This window comes from Aphelocoma coerulescens, chromosome 12 (genome assembly GCF_041296385.1).
Source record: "Aphelocoma coerulescens isolate FSJ_1873_10779 chromosome 12, UR_Acoe_1.0, whole genome shotgun sequence".
NCBI lineage: Eukaryota > Metazoa > Chordata > Aves > Passeriformes > Corvidae > Aphelocoma > Aphelocoma coerulescens.
This window is the reverse complement of record NC_091026.1, coordinates 8,957,873-8,973,078: the sequence shown is the minus strand read 5'-3', so window position 1 is coordinate 8,973,078 and position 15,206 is coordinate 8,957,873. Positions and strand designations below refer to the sequence as shown.

The window sequence follows — 15,206 nt, the reverse complement described above, 5'->3', positions numbered from 1 at the left end:
GACCTGATGGCACCGGGCTGCCAGAGCTGTGGCTGATGGCCTCGGCTTCTGGGGAGCCATGGGAAGGCTCCAGTCCTGACTGGCTGGTCAGGCTGGAGCCATTGAACTCTGCCTCATGGCTGGAGGCTTAAAAGGGAAGCAGGAAGGTCAAGGGCCTGTCAGGGCCCGGGCCAGGGCCAGGGCCAGGCCAGAGCAGTGCCCTCAGCCCTCCAGGAGCGGACGGGCGCTGCCAGGCCCAGCCTGGGCACTGATCCCCGCCCAGCGACACCCGGGTGCTTTGCCTCATGCCCGTGCCCAGACCAGCACAGCAGGCATGCTGCAGGGGACAGAGCCAATGGCACCAGGCACCTCTGCGGGGCTCTTAGCCCGCAGCATCGGCCCCAAGGGCTGCTCTGGCCCTGCCTGCCTGGCTGATGGGCAGGCCTGGAGGCCTTGGGGAGCAGGGGACAGCTCGGGCACGGACGTCCCAACAGCTGCCCCCGGCCCAGCTGGGCCCCCCTTGGGGAGGAAGGAGGCTCCCAGGCCCAGCAGGGCTGGGCAGCTCCTGCCTCCCCCTGCCTCCGCTCCGGGCCCCACGCTGGCTGCCCCGACAGCCCCTGCGCCAGGCTGCGGGAGGGCTGCTTTGCCCTCACCTGGCTCTCTGGCATCAGGGGCCTCCTGTTCCCTGCTGCCCATGGTTCCGGTCAGCAGTGAGTCCCTGGGCAGGAGCACTGCGGTCTCCTCCAGGTGCTCGTCCTCTCTCTCTTTGGGAAAAAGAAGAGTGCGGGGCGTTTGCAGAGCAGGCCCAGAGCCACGAGGGCACTACTCCCTGGTGAGCCCTGCTCCTGTCCTCCTTTTCCTCCCGTCACAGCGTCGAGGAACACTGCTGTCTCCTCTGGATGTTCCTCCGCTGCCTCTGGGAAGGGAGAGGCAGGTGAGCCTGCAGCACAGGCCCAGAGCCCCGAGGTGTGGGGCTCCTCTGGTCCCTGGGCAGCCCCGTCCCTGTCCTGCCTTGTCCTCCCGTTGTCAGGCGGCACTGACACACGGCCTGAGCCCAGCCTTCCCTCTTGTGGCCTTGGTCACACGGATCACCATGGCCACTCTGACATCAGCAACGTGCACCCAAAATGGGGGCAGCGATGGCCTCAGTCCCACGCCACCCATTTGAGGCTGCCCCCTTGGGAACCGAGGTTCTGAGATGGGTCCGAGCCTTCGGTCAGAGCGGAACCAGGGCAGGGGTTCCTGCAGCAAGTGCAGGGTCAACTGCCAGGCCCTGGGGCAGCCATCGAGCGTGGCACTGTTGGCAGAAAGGGGCTGTTCAGGCAGTGCCACTCCAGGGCTCCTGGCCCTGGCAGTCGGCTGCCCAACTTTTTACACTGACTCCGATGGAAACCCAGAGAATTCAGTGGGAGTTTTCTGTGTGCATCTGACTGGGAGAGCTTGAAACAGTCCTCGACTCCGAAGTCAAATGCAGGAGGGATGCTTTTCCCACATGAAAGGCACTTTTGCCAGTTTGGTCCATGCTTGCCCTTGGCCCTGTCCTGTGGCTCCTGTCTCGGCGACTCCTCGACCGGACAGGTGGATTTGGGCCTGGACCTTGCTGGCAAGAGCGGTTGCGTCAGGGGGATGTCTCTGATGGTGTCCCCCCGCGCCTGGGCCTCTCAGCATTTGGTCCTGTCCTGTGGCTCCTGTCTCGGCAACGTCTCGAGCAGACAGTTCGATTCAGGGCCCAATGTTGCTGGCGAGAGCAACTTTGCCTGTGGTCACGTCCAGGACTTTTAGGACGGCTGCCGTCCTCAGGGTCTGGGCAGCTGCTGTCTGATGACCCTGATGTTGCCTCACTTTCTGTGCCGGGGCTGCTGCTCTCCAGCCAGGAAGATTCCAGCAACGGCTCCAATGCTGCATGTTGGGTGCTGCTGCGTTTTCTGCTCTCTCGAGATGCAGATGGAGGAGACAGACCTGATGGCACCGGGCTGCCAGAGCTGTGGCTGATGGCCTCGGCTTCTGGGGAGCCATGGGAAGGCTCCAGTCCTGACTGGCTGGTCAGGCTGGAGCCATTGAACTCTGCCTCATGGCTGGAGGCTTAAAAGGGAAGCAGGAAGGTCAAGGGCCTGTCAGGGCCCGGGCCAGGGCCAGGGCCAGGCCAGAGCAGTGCCCTCAGCCCTCCAGGAGCGGACGGGCGCTGCCAGGCCCAGCCTGGGCACTGATCCCCGCCCAGCGACACCCGGGTGCTTTGCCTCATGCCCGTGCCCAGACCAGCACAGCAGGCATGCTGCAGGGGACAGAGCCAATGGCACCGGGCACCTCTGCGGGGCTCTTAGCCCGCAGCATCGGCCCCAAGGGCTGCTCTGGCCCTGCCTGCCTGGCTGATGGGCAGGCCTGGAGGCCTTGGGGAGCAGGGGACAGCTCGGGCACGGACGTCCCAACAGCTGCCCCCGGCCCAGCTGGGCCCCCCTTGGGGAGGAAGGAGGCTCCCAGGCCCAGCAGGGCTGGGCAGCTCCTGCCTCCCCCTGCCTCCGCTCCGGGCCCCACGCTGGCTGCCCCGACAGCCCCTGCGCCAGGCTGCGGGAGGGCTGCTTTGCCCTCACCTGGCTCTCTGGCATCAGGGGCCTCCTGTTCCCTGTTGCCCATGGTTCCGGTCAGCAGTGAGTCCCTGGGCAGGAGCACTGCGGTCTCCTCCAGGTGCTCGTCCTCTCTCTCTTTGGGAAAAAGAAGAGTGCGGGGCGTTTGCAGAGCAGGCCCAGAGCCACGAGGGCACTACTCCCTGGTGAGCCCTGCTCCTGTCCTCCTTTTCCTCCCGTCACAGCGTCGAGGAACACTGCTGTCTCCTCTGGATGTTCCTCCGCTGCCTCTGGGAAGGGAGAGGCAGGTGAGCCTGCAGCACAGGCCCAGAGCCCCGAGGTGTGGGGCTCCTCTGGTCCCTGGGCAGCCCCGTCCCTGTCCTGCCTTGTCCTCCCGTTGTCAGGCGGCACTGACACACGGCCTGAGCCCAGCCTTCCCTCTTGTGGCCTTGGTCACACGGATCACCATGGCCACTCTGACATCAGCAACGTGCACCCAAAATGGGGGCAGCGATGGCCTCAGTCCCACGCCACCCATTTGAGGCTGCCCCCTTGGGAACCGAGGTTCTGAGATGGGTCCGAGCCTTCGGTCAGAGCGGAACCAGGGCAGGGGTTCCTGCAGCAAGTGCAGGGTCAACTGCCAGGCCCTGGGGCAGCCATCGAGCGTGGCACTGTTGGCAGAAAGGGGCTGTTCAGGCAGTGCCACTCCAGGGCTCCTGGCCCTGGCAGTCGGCTGCCCAACTTTTTACACTGACTCCGATGGAAACCCAGAGAATTCAGTGGGAGTTTTCTGTGTGCATCTGACTGGGAGAGCTTGAAACAGTCCTCGACTCCGAAGTCAAATGCAGGAGGGATGCTTTTCCCACATGAAAGGCACTTTTGCCAGTTTGGTCCATGCTTGCCCTTGGCCCTGTCCTGTGGCTCCTGTCTCGGCGACTCCTCGACCGGACAGGTGGATTTGGGCCTGGACCTTGCTGGCAAGAGCGGTTGCGTCAGGGGGATGTCTCTGATGGTGTCCCCCCGCGCCTGGGCCTCTCAGCATTTGGTCCTGTCCTGTGGCTCCTGTCTCGGCAACGTCTCGAGCAGACAGTTCGATTCAGGGCCCAACGTTGCTGGCGAGAGCAACTTTGCCTGTGGTCACGTCCAGGACTTTTAGGACGGCTGCCGTCCTCAGGGTCTGGGCAGCTGCTGTCTGATGACCCTGATGTTGCCTCACTTTCTGTGCCGGGGCTGCTGCTCTCCAGCCAGGAAGATTCCAGCAACGGCTCCAATGCTGCATGTTGGGTGCTGCTGCGTTTTCTGCTCTCTCGAGATGCAGATGGAGGAGACAGACCTGATGGCACCGGGCTGCCAGAGCTGTGGCTGATGGCCTCGGCTTCTGGGGAGCCATGGGAAGGCTCCAGTCCTGACTGGCTGGTCAGGCTGGAGCCATTGAACTCTGCCTCATGGCTGGAGGCTTAAAAGGGAAGCAGGAAGGTCAAGGGCCTGTCAGGGCCCGGGCCAGGGCCAGGGCCAGGCCAGAGCAGTGCCCTCAGCCCTCCAGGAGCGGACGGGCGCTGCCAAGCCCAGGCTGGGCACTGATCCCCGCCCAGCGACACCCGGGTGCTTTGCCTCATGCCCGTGCCCAGACCAGCACAGCAGGCATGCTGCAGGGGACAGAGCCAATGGCACCAGGCACCTCTGCGGGGCTCTTAGCCCGCAGCATCAGCCCCAAGGGCTGCTCTGGCCCTGCCTGCCTGGCTGATGGGCAGGCCTGGAGGCCTTGGGGAGCAGGGGACAGCTCGGGCACGGACGTCCCAACAGCTGCCCCCGGCCCAGCTGGGCCCCCCTTGGGGAGGAAGGAGGCTCCCAGGCCCAGCAGGGCTGGGCAGCTCCTGCCTCCCCCTGCCTCCGCTCCGGGCCCCACGCTGGCTGCCCCGACAGCCCCTGCGCCAGGCTGCGGGAGGGCTGCTTTGCCCTCACCTGGCTCTCTGGCATCAGGGGCCTCCTGTTCCCTGCTGCCCATGGTTCCGGTCAGCAGTGAGTCCCTGGGCAGGAGCACTGCGGTCTCCTCCAGGTGCTCGTCCTCTCTCTCTTTGGGAGAAAGAAGAGTGCGGGGCGTTTGCAGAGCAGGCCCAGAGCCACGAGGGCACTACTCCCTGGTGAGCCCTGCTCCTGTCCTCCTTTTCCTCCCGTCACAGCGTCGAGGAACACTGCTGTCTCGTCTGGATGTTCCTCCGCTGCCTCTGGGAAGGGAGAGGCAGGTGAGCCTGCAGCACAGGCCCAGAGCCCCGAGGTGTGGGGCTCCTCTGGTCCCTGGGCAGCCCCGTCCCTGTCCTGCCTTGTCCTCCCGTTGTCAGGCGGCACTGACACACGGCCTGAGCCCAGCCTTCCCTCTTGTGGCCTTGGTCACACGGATCACCATGGCCACTCTGACATCAGCAACGTGCACCCAAAATGGGGGCAGCGATGGCCTCAGTCCCACGCCACCCATTTGAGGCTGCCCCCTTGGGAACCGAGGTTCTGAGATGGGTCCGAGCCTTCGGTCAGAGCGGAACCAGGGCAGGGGTTCCTGCAGCAAGTGCAGGGTCAACTGCCAGGCCCTGGGGCAGCCATCGAGCGTGGCACTGTTGGCAGAAAGGGGCTGTTCAGGCAGTGCCACTCCAGGGCTCCTGGCCCTGGCAGTCGGCTGCCCAACTTTTTACACTGACTCCGATGGAAACCCAGAGAATTCAGTGGGAGTTTTCTGTGTGCATCTGACTGGGAGAGCTTGAAACAGTCCTCGACTCCGAAGTCAAATGCAGGAGGGATGCTTTTCCCACATGAAAGGCACTTTTGCCAGTTTGGTCCATGCTTGCCCTTGGCCCTGTCCTGTGGCTCCTGTCTCGGCGACTCCTCGACCGGACAGGTGGATTTGGGCCTGGACCTTGCTGGCAAGAGCGGTTGCGTCAGGGGGATGTCTCTGATGGTGTCCCCCCGCGCCTGGGCCTCTCAGCATTTGGTCCTGTCCTGTGGCTCCTGTCTCGGCAACGTCTCGAGCAGACAGTTCGATTCAGGGCCCAATGTTGCTGGCGAGAGCAACTTTGCCTGTGGTCACGTCCAGGACTTTTAGGACGGCTGCCGTCCTCAGGGTCTGGGCAGCTGCTGTCTGATGACCCTGATGTTGCCTCACTTTCTGTGCCGGGGCTGCTGCTCTCCAGCCAGGAAGATTCCAGCAACGGCTCCAATGCTGCATGTTGGGTGCTGCTGCGTTTTCTGCTCTCTCGAGATGCAGATGGAGGAGACAGACCTGATGGCACCGGGCTGCCAGAGCTGTGGCTGATGGCCTCGGCTTCTGGGGAGCCATGGGAAGGCTCCAGTCCTGACTGGCTGGTCAGGCTGGAGCCATTGAACTCTGCCTCATGGCTGGAAGCTTAAAAGGGAAGCAGGAAGGTCAAGGGCCTGTCAGGGCCCGGGCCAGGGCCAGGGCCAGGCCAGAGCAGTGCCCTCAGCCCTCCAGGAGCGGACGGGCGCTGCCAGGCCCAGCCTGGGCACTGATCCCCGCCCAGCGACACCCGGGTGCTTTGCCTCATGCCCGTGCCCAGACCAGCACAGCAGGCATGCTGCAGGGGACAGAGCCAATGGCACCGGGCACCTCTGCGGGGCTCTTAGCCCGCAGCATCGGCCCCAAGGGCTGCTCTGGCCCTGCCTGCCTGGCTGATGGGCAGGCCTGGAGGCCTTGGGGAGCAGGGGACAGCTCGGGCACGGACGTCCCAACAGCTGCCCCCGGCCCAGCTGGGCCCCCCTTGGGGAGGAAGGAGGCTCCCAGGCCCAGCAGGGCTGGGCAGCTCCTGCCTCCCCCTGCCTCCGCTCCGGGCCCCACGCTGGCTGCCCCGACAGCCCCTGCGCCAGGCTGCGGGAGGGCTGCTTTGCCCTCACCTGGCTCTCTGGCATCAGGGGCCTCCTGTTCCCTGTTGCCCATGGTTCCGGTCAGCAGTGAGTCCCTGGGCAGGAGCACTGCGGTCTCCTCCAGGTGCTCGTCCTCTCTCTCTTTGGGAGAAAGAAGAGTGCGGGGCGTTTGCAGAACAGGCCCAGAGCCACGAGGGCACTACTCCCTGGTGAGCCCTGCTCCTGTCCTCCTTTTCCTCCCGTCACAGCGTCGAGGAACACTGCTGTCTCCTCTGGATGTTCCTCCGCTGCCTCTGGGAAGGGAGAGGCAGGTGAGCCTGCAGCACAGGCCCAGAGCCCCGAGGTGTGGGGCTCCTCTGGTCCCTGGGCAGCCCCGTCCCTGTCCTACCTTCTCCTCCCGTTGTCAGGCAACACTGACACACGGCCTGAGCCCAGCCTTCCCTCTTGTGGCCTTGGTCACACGGATCACCATGGCCACTCTGACATCAGCAACGTGCACCCAAAATGGGGGCAGCGATGGCCTCAGTCCCGCGCCACCCATTTGAGGCTGCCCCCTTGGGAACCGAGGTTCTGAGATGGGTCCGAGCCTTCGGTCAGAGCGGAACCAGGGCAGGGGTTCCTGCAGCAAGTGCAGGGTCAACTGCCAGGCCCTGGGGCAGCCATCGAGCATGGCACTGTTGGCAGAAAGGGGCTGTTCAGGCAGTGCCACTCCAGGGCTCCTGGCCCTGGCAGTCGGCTGCCCAACTTTTTACACTGACTCCGATGGAAACCCAGAGAATTCAGTGGGAGTTTTCTGTGTGCATCTGACTGGGAGAGCTTGAAACAGTCCTCGACTCCGAAGTCAAATGCAGGAGGGATGCTTTTCCCACATGAAAGGCACTTTTGCCAGTTTGGTCCATGCTTGCCCTTGGCCCTGTCCTGTGGCTCCTGTCTCGGCGACTCCTCGACCGGACAGGTGGATTTGGGCCTGGACCTTGCTGGCAAGAGCGGTTGCGTCAGGGGGATGTCTCTGATGGTGTCCCCCCGCGCCTGGGCCTCTCAGCATTTGGTCCTGTCCTGTGGCTCCTGTCTCGGCAACGTCTCGACCAGACAGTTCGATTCAGGGCCCAATGTTGCTGGCGAGAGCAACTTTGCCTGTGGTCACGTCCAGGACTTTTAGGACGGCTGCCGTCCTCAGGGTCTGGGCAGCTGCTGTCTGATGACCCTGATGTTGCCTCACTTTCTGTGCCGGGGCTGCTGCTCTCCAGCCAGGAAGATTCCAGCAACGGCTCCAATGCTGCATGTTGGGTGCTGCTGCGTTTTCTGCTCTCTCGAGATGCAGATGGAGGAGACAGACCTGATGGCACCGGGCTGCCAGAGCTGTGGCTGATGGCCTCGGCTTCTGGGGAGCCATGGGAAGGCTCCAGTCCTGACTGGCTGGTCAGGCTGGAGCCATTGAACTCTGCCTCATGGCTGGAGGCTTAAAAGGGAAGCAGGAAGGTCAAGGGCCTGTCAGGGCCCGGGCCAGGGCCAGGGCCAGGCCAGAGCAGTGCCCTCAGCCCTCCAGGAGCGGACGGGCGCTGCCAAGCCCAGCCTGGGCACTGATCCCCGCCCAGCGACACCCGGGTGCTTTGCCTCATGCCCGTGCCCAGACCAGCACAGCAGGCATGCTGCAGGGGACGGAGCCAATGGCACCGGGCACCTCTGCGGGGCTCTTAGCCCGCAGCATCGGCCCCAAGGGCTGCTCTGGCCCTGCCTGCCTGGCTGATGGGCAGGCCTGGAGGCCTTGGGGAGCAGGGGACAGCTCGGGCACGGACGTCCCAACAGCTGCCCCCGGCCCAGCTGGGCCCCCCTTGGGGAGGAAGGAGGCTCCCAGGCCCAGCAGGGCTGGGCAGCTCCTGCCTCCCCCTGCCTCCGCTCCGGGCCCCACGCTGGCTGCCCCGACAGCCCCTGCGCCAGGCTGCGGGAGGGCTGCTTTGCCCTCACCTGGCTCTCTGGCATCAGGGGCCTCCTGTTCCCTGCTGCCCATGGTTCCGGTCAGCAGTGAGTCCCTGGGCAGGAGCACTGCGGTCTCCTCCAGGTGCTCGTCCTCTCTCTCTTTGGGAGAAAGAAGAGTGCGGGGCGTTTGCAGAGCAGGCCCAGAGCCACGAGGGCACTACTCCCTGGTGAGCCCTGCTCCTGTCCTCCTTTTCCTCCCGTCACAGCGTCGAGGAACACTGCTGTCTCGTCTGGATGTTCCTCCGCTGCCTCTGGGAAGGGAGAGGCAGGTGAGCCTGCAGCACAGGCCCAGAGCCCCGAGGTGTGGGGCTCCTCTGGTCCCTGGGCAGCCCCGTCCCTGTCCTGCCTTGTCCTCCCGTTGTCAGGCGGCACTGACACACGGCCTGAGCCCAGCCTTCCCTCTTGTGGCCTTGGTCACACGGATCACCATGGCCACTCTGACATCAGCAACGTGCACCCAAAATGGGGGCAGCGATGGCCTCAGTCCCACGCCACCCATTTGAGGCTGCCCCCTTGGGAACCGAGGTTCTGAGATGGGTCCGAGCCTTCGGTCAGAGCGGAACCAGGGCAGGGGTTCCTGCAGCAAGTGCAGGGTCAACTGCCAGGCCCTGGGGCAGCCATCGAGCGTGGCACTGTTGGCAGAAAGGGGCTGTTCAGGCAGTGCCACTCCAGGGCTCCTGGCCCTGGCAGTCGGCTGCCCAACTTTTTACACTGACTCCGATGGAAACCCAGAGAATTCAGTGGGAGTTTTCTGTGTGCATCTGACTGGGAGAGCTTGAAACAGTCCTCGACTCCGAAGTCAAATGCAGGAGGGATGCTTTTCCCACATGAAAGGCACTTTTGCCAGTTTGGTCCATGCTTGCCCTTGGCCCTGTCCTGTGGCTCCTGTCTCGGCGACTCCTCGACCGGACAGGTGGATTTGGGCCTGGACCTTGCTGGCAAGAGCGGTTGCGTCAGGGGGATGTCTCTGATGGTGTCCCCCCGCGCCTGGGCCTCTCAGCATTTGGTCCTGTCCTGTGGCTCCTGTCTCGGCAACGTCTCGAGCAGACAGTTCGATTCAGGGCCCAATGTTGCTGGCGAGAGCAACTTTGCCTGTGGTCACGTCCAGGACTTTTAGGACGGCTGCCGTCCTCAGGGTCTGGGCAGCTGCTGTCTGATGACCCTGATGTTGCCTCACTTTCTGTGCCGGGGCTGCTGCTCTCCAGCCAGGAAGATTCCAGCAACGGCTCCAATGCTGCATGTTGGGTGCTGCTGCGTTTTCTGCTCTCTCGAGATGCAGATGGAGGAGACAGACCTGATGGCACCGGGCTGCCAGAGCTGTGGCTGATGGCCTCGGCTTCTGGGGAGCCATGGGAAGGCTCCAGTCCTGACTGGCTGGTCAGGCTGGAGCCATTGAACTCTGCCTCATGGCTGGAAGCTTAAAAGGGAAGCAGGAAGGTCAAGGGCCTGTCAGGGCCCGGGCCAGGGCCAGGGCCAGGCCAGAGCAGTGCCCTCAGCCCTCCAGGAGCGGACGGGCGCTGCCAAGCCCAGCCTGGGCACTGATCCCAGCCCAGCGACACCCGGGTGCTTTGCCTCATGCCCGTGCCCAGACCAGCACAGCAGGCATGCTGCAGGGGACGGAGCCAATGGCACCGGGCACCTCTGCGGGGCTCTTAGCCCGCAGCATCGGCCCCAAGGGCTGCTCTGGCCCTGCCTGCCTGGCTGATGGGCAGGCCTGGAGGCCTTGGGGAGCAGGGGACAGCTCGGGCACGGACGTCCCAACAGCTGCCCCCGGCCCAGCTGGGCCCCCCTTGGGGAGGAAGGAGGCTCCCAGGCCCAGCAGGGCTGGGCAGCTCCTGCCTCCCCCTGCCTCCGCTCCGGGCCCCACGCTGGCTGCCCCGACAGCCCCTGCGCCAGGCTGCGGGAGGGCTGCTTTGCCCTCACCTGGCTCTCTGGCATCAGGGGCCTCCTGTTCCCTGTTGCCCATGGTTCCGGTCAGCAGTGAGTCCCTGGGCAGGAGCACTGCGGTCTCCTCCAGGTGCTCGTCCTCTCTCTCTTTGGGAGAAAGAAGAGTGCGGGGCGTTTGCAGAACAGGCCCAGAGCCACGAGGGCACTACTCCCTGGTGAGCCCTGCTCCTGTCCTCCTTTTCCTCCCGTCACAGCGTCGAGGAACACTGCTGTCTCCTCTGGATGTTCCTCCGCTGCCTCTGGGAAGGGAGAGGCAGGTGAGCCTGCAGCACAGGCCCAGAGCCCCGAGGTGTGGGGCTCCTCTGGTCCCTGGGCAGCCCCGTCCCTGTCCTACCTTCTCCTCCCGTTGTCAGGCAACACTGACACACGGCCTGAGCCCAGCCTTCCCTCTTGTGGCCTTGGTCACACGGATCACCATGGCCACTCTGACATCAGCAACGTGCACCCAAAATGGGGGCAGCGATGGCCTCAGTCCCGCGCCACCCATTTGAGGCTGCCCCCTTGGGAACCGAGGTTCTGAGATGGGTCCGAGCCTTCGGTCAGAGCGGAACCAGGGCAGGGGTTCCTGCAGCAAGTGCAGGGTCAACTGCCAGGCCCTGGGGCAGCCATCGAGCATGGCACTGTTGGCAGAAAGGGGCTGTTCAGGCAGTGCCACTCCAGGGCTCCTGGCCCTGGCAGTCGGCTGCCCAACTTTTTACACTGACTCCGATGGAAACCCAGAGAATTCAGTGGGAGTTTTCTGTGTGCATCTGACTGGGAGAGCTTGAAACAGTCCTCGACTCCGAAGTCAAATGCAGGAGGGATGCTTTTCCCACATGAAAGGCACTTTTGCCAGTTTGGTCCATGCTTGCCCTTGGCCCTGTCCTGTGGCTCCTGTCTCGGCGACTCCTCGACCGGACAGGTGGATTTGGGCCTGGACCTTGCTGGCAAGAGCGGTTGCGTCAGGGGGATGTCTCTGATGGTGTCCCCCCGCGCCTGGGCCTCTCAGCATTTGGTCCTGTCCTGTGGCTCCTGTCTCGGCAACGTCTCGAGCAGACAGTTCGATTCAGGGCCCAACGTTGCTGGCGAGAGCAACTTTGCCTGTGGTCACGTCCAGGACTTTTAGGACGGCTGCCGTCCTCAGGGTCTGGGCAGCTGCTGTCTGATGACCCTGATGTTGCCTCACTTTCTGTGCCGGGGCTGCTGCTCTCCAGCCAGGAAGATTCCAGCAACGGCTCCAATGCTGCATGTTGGGTGCTGCTGCGTTTTCTGCTCTCTCGAGATGCAGATGGAGGAGACAGACCTGATGGCACCGGGCTGCCAGAGCTGTGGCTGATGGCCTCGGCTTCTGGGGAGCCATGGGAAGGCTCCAGTCCTGACTGGCTGGTCAGGCTGGAGCCATTGAACTCTGCCTCATGGCTGGAGGCTTAAAAGGGAAGCAGGAAGGTCAAGGGCCTGTCAGGGCCCGGGCCAGGGCCAGGGCCAGGCCAGAGCAGTGCCCTCAGCCCTCCAGGAGCGGACGGGCGCTGCCAAGTCCAGCCTGGGCACTGATCCCCGCCCAGCGACACCCGGGTGCTTTGCCTCATGCCCGTGCCCAGACCAGCACAGCAGGCATGCTGCAGGGGACGGAGCCAATGGCACCGGGCACCTCTGCGGGGCTCTTAGCCCGCAGCATCGGCCCCAAGGGCTGCTCTGGCCCTGCCTGCCTGGCTGATGGGCAGGCCTGGAGGCCTTGGGGAGCAGGGGACAGCTCGGGCACGGACGTCCCAACAGCTGCCCCCGGCCCAGCTGGGCCCCCCTTGGGGAGGAAGGAGGCTCCCAGGCCCAGCAGGGCTGGGCAGCTCCTGCCTCCCCCTGCCTCCGCTCCGGGCCCCACGCTGGCTGCCCCGACAGCCCCTGCGCCAGGCTGCGGGAGGGCTGCTTTGCCCTCACCTGGCTCTCTGGCATCAGGGGCCTCCTGTTCCCTGCTGCCCATGGTTCCGGTCAGCAGTGAGTCCCTGGGCAGGAGCACTGCGGTCTCCTCCAGGTGCTCGTCCTCTCTCTCTTTGGGAGAAAGAAGAGTGCGGGGCGTTTGCAGAGCAGGCCCAGAGCCACGAGGGCACTACTCCCTGGTGAGCCCTGCTCCTGTCCTCCTTTTCCTCCCGTCACAGCGTCGAGGAACACTGCTGTCTCCTCTGGATGTTCCTCCGCTGCCTCTGGGAAGGGAGAGGCAGGTGAGCCTGCAGCACAGGCCCAGAGCCCCGAGGTGTGGGGCTCCTCTGGTCCCTGGGCAGCCCCGTCCCTGTCCTGCCTTGTCCTCCCGTTGTCAGGCGGCACTGACACACGGCCTGAGCCCAGCCTTCCCTCTTGTGGCCTTGGTCACACGGATCACCATGGCCACTCTGACATCAGCAACGTGCACCCAAAATGGGGGCAGCGATGGCCTCAGTCCCACGCCACCCATTTGAGGCTGCCCCCTTGGGAACCGAGGTTCTGAGATGGGTCCGAGCCTTCGGTCAGAGCGGAACCAGGGCAGGGGTTCCTGCAGCAAGTGCAGGGTCAACTGCCAGGCCCTGGGGCAGCCATCGAGCGTGGCACTGTTGGCAGAAAGGGGCTGTTCAGGCAGTGCCACTCCAGGGCTCCTGGCCCTGGCAGTCGGCTGCCCAACTTTTTACACTGACTCCGATGGAAACCCAGAGAATTCAGTGGGAGTTTTCTGTGTGCATCTGACTGGGAGAGCTTGAAACAGTCCTCGACTCCGAAGTCAAATGCAGGAGGGATGCTTTTCCCACATGAAAGGCACTTTTGCCAGTTTGGTCCATGCTTGCCCTTGGCCCTGTCCTGTGGCTCCTGTCTCGGCGACTCCTCGACCGGACAGGTGGATTTGGGCCTGGACCTTGCTGGCAAGAGCGGTTGCGTCAGGGGGATGTCTCTGATGGTGTCCCCCCGCGCCTGGGCCTCTCAGCATTTGGTCCTGTCCTGTGGCTCCTGTCTCGGCAACGTCTCGAGCAGACAGTTCGATTCAGGGCCCAATGTTGCTGGCGAGAGCAACTTTGCCTGTGGTCACGTCCAGGACTTTTAGGACGGCTGCCGTCCTCAGGGTCTGGGCAGCTGCTGTCTGATGACCCTGATGTTGCCTCACTTTCTGTGCCGGGGCTGCTGCTCTCCAGCCAGGAAGATTCCAGCAACGGCTCCAATGCTGCATGTTGGGTGCTGCTGCGTTTTCTGCTCTCTCGAGATGCAGATGGAGGAGACAGACCTGATGGCACCGGGCTGCCAGAGCTGTGGCTGATGGCCTCGGCTTCTGGGGAGCCATGGGAAGGCTCCAGTCCTGACTGGCTGGTCAGGCTGGAGCCATTGAACTCTGCCTCATGGCTGGAAGCTTAAAAGGGAAGCAGGAAGGTCAAGGGCCTGTCAGGGCCCGGGCCAGGGCCAGGGCCAGGCCAGAGCAGTGCCCTCAGCCCTCCAGGAGCGGACGGGCGCTGCCAGGCCCAGCCTGGGCACTGATCCCCGCCCAGCGACACCCGGGTGCTTTGCCTCATGCCCGTGCCCAGACCAGCACAGCAGGCATGCTGCAGGGGACGGAGCCAATGGCACCGGGCACCTCTGCGGGGCTCTTAGCCCGCAGCATCGGCCCCAAGGGCTGCTCTGGCCCTGCCTGCCTGGCTGATGGGCAGGCCTGGAGGCCTTGGGGAGCAGGGGACAGCTCGGGCACGGACGTCCCAACAGCTGCCCCCGGCCCAGCTGGGCCCCCCTTGGGGAGGAAGGAGGCTCCCAGGCCCAGCAGGGCTGGGCAGCTCCTGCCTCCCCCTGCCTCCGCTCCGGGCCCCACGCTGGCTGCCCCGACAGCCCCTGCGCCAGGCTGCGGGAGGGCTGCTTTGCCCTCACCTGGCTCTCTGGCATCAGGGGCCTCCTGTTCCCTGTTGCCCATGGTTCCGGTCAGCAGTGAGTCCCTGGGCAGGAGCACTGCGGTCTCCTCCAGGTGCTCGTCCTCTCTCTCTTTGGGAGAAAGAAGAGTGCGGGGCGTTTGCAGAACAGGCCCAGAGCCACGAGGGCACTACTCCCTGGTGAGCCCTGCTCCTGTCCTCCTTTTCCTCCCGTCACAGCGTCGAGGAACACTGCTGTCTCCTCTGGATGTTCCTCCGCTGCCTCTGGGAAGGGAGAGGCAGGTGAGCCTGCAGCACAGGCCCAGAGCCCCGAGGTGTGGGGCTCCTCTGGTCCCTGGGCAGCCCCGTCCCTGTCCTACCTTCTCCTCCCGTTGTCAGGCAACACTGACACACGGCCTGAGCCCAGCCTTCCCTCTTGTGGCCTTGGTCACACGGATCACCATGGCCACTCTGACATCAGCAACGTGCACCCAAAATGGGGGCAGCGATGGCCTCAGTCCCGCGCCACCCATTTGAGGCTGCCCCCTTGGGAACCGAGGTTCTGAGATGGGTCCGAGCCTTCGGTCAGAGCGGAACCAGGGCAGGGGTTCCTGCAGCAAGTGCAGGGTCAACTGCCAGGCCCTGGGGCAGCCATCGAGCATGGCACTGTTGGCAGAAAGGGGCTGTTCAGGCAGTGCCACTCCAGGGCTCCTGGCCCTGGCAGTCGGCTGCCCAACTTTTTACACTGACTCCGATGGAAACCCAGAGAATTCAGTGGGAGTTTTCTGTGTGCATCTGACTGGGAGAGCTTGAAACAGTCCTCGACTCCGAAGTCAAATGCAGGAGGGATGCTTTTCCCACATGAAAGGCACTTTTGCCAGTTTGGTCCATGCTTGCCCTTGGCCCTGTCCTGTGGCTCCTGTCTCGGCGACTCCTCGACCGGACAGGTGGATTTGGGCCTGGACCTTGCTGGCAAGAGCGGTTGCGTCAGGGGGATGTCTCTGATGGTGTCCCCCCGCGCCTGGGCCTCTCAGCATTTGGTCCTGTCCTG

The 15,206-nt window shown here is 64.3% G+C and overlaps 1 protein-coding gene across 2 annotated transcripts in view; it reads left to right on the top strand.

Annotated features, from left to right (window-relative positions):
- The window catches only part of LOC138117707 (dynein axonemal heavy chain 12-like), a 189,124-nt gene that overhangs the window by 11,087 nt on the left and 162,831 nt on the right, over positions 1–15,206 (top strand). The gene's annotated exons all lie outside the window — the stretch shown is intronic.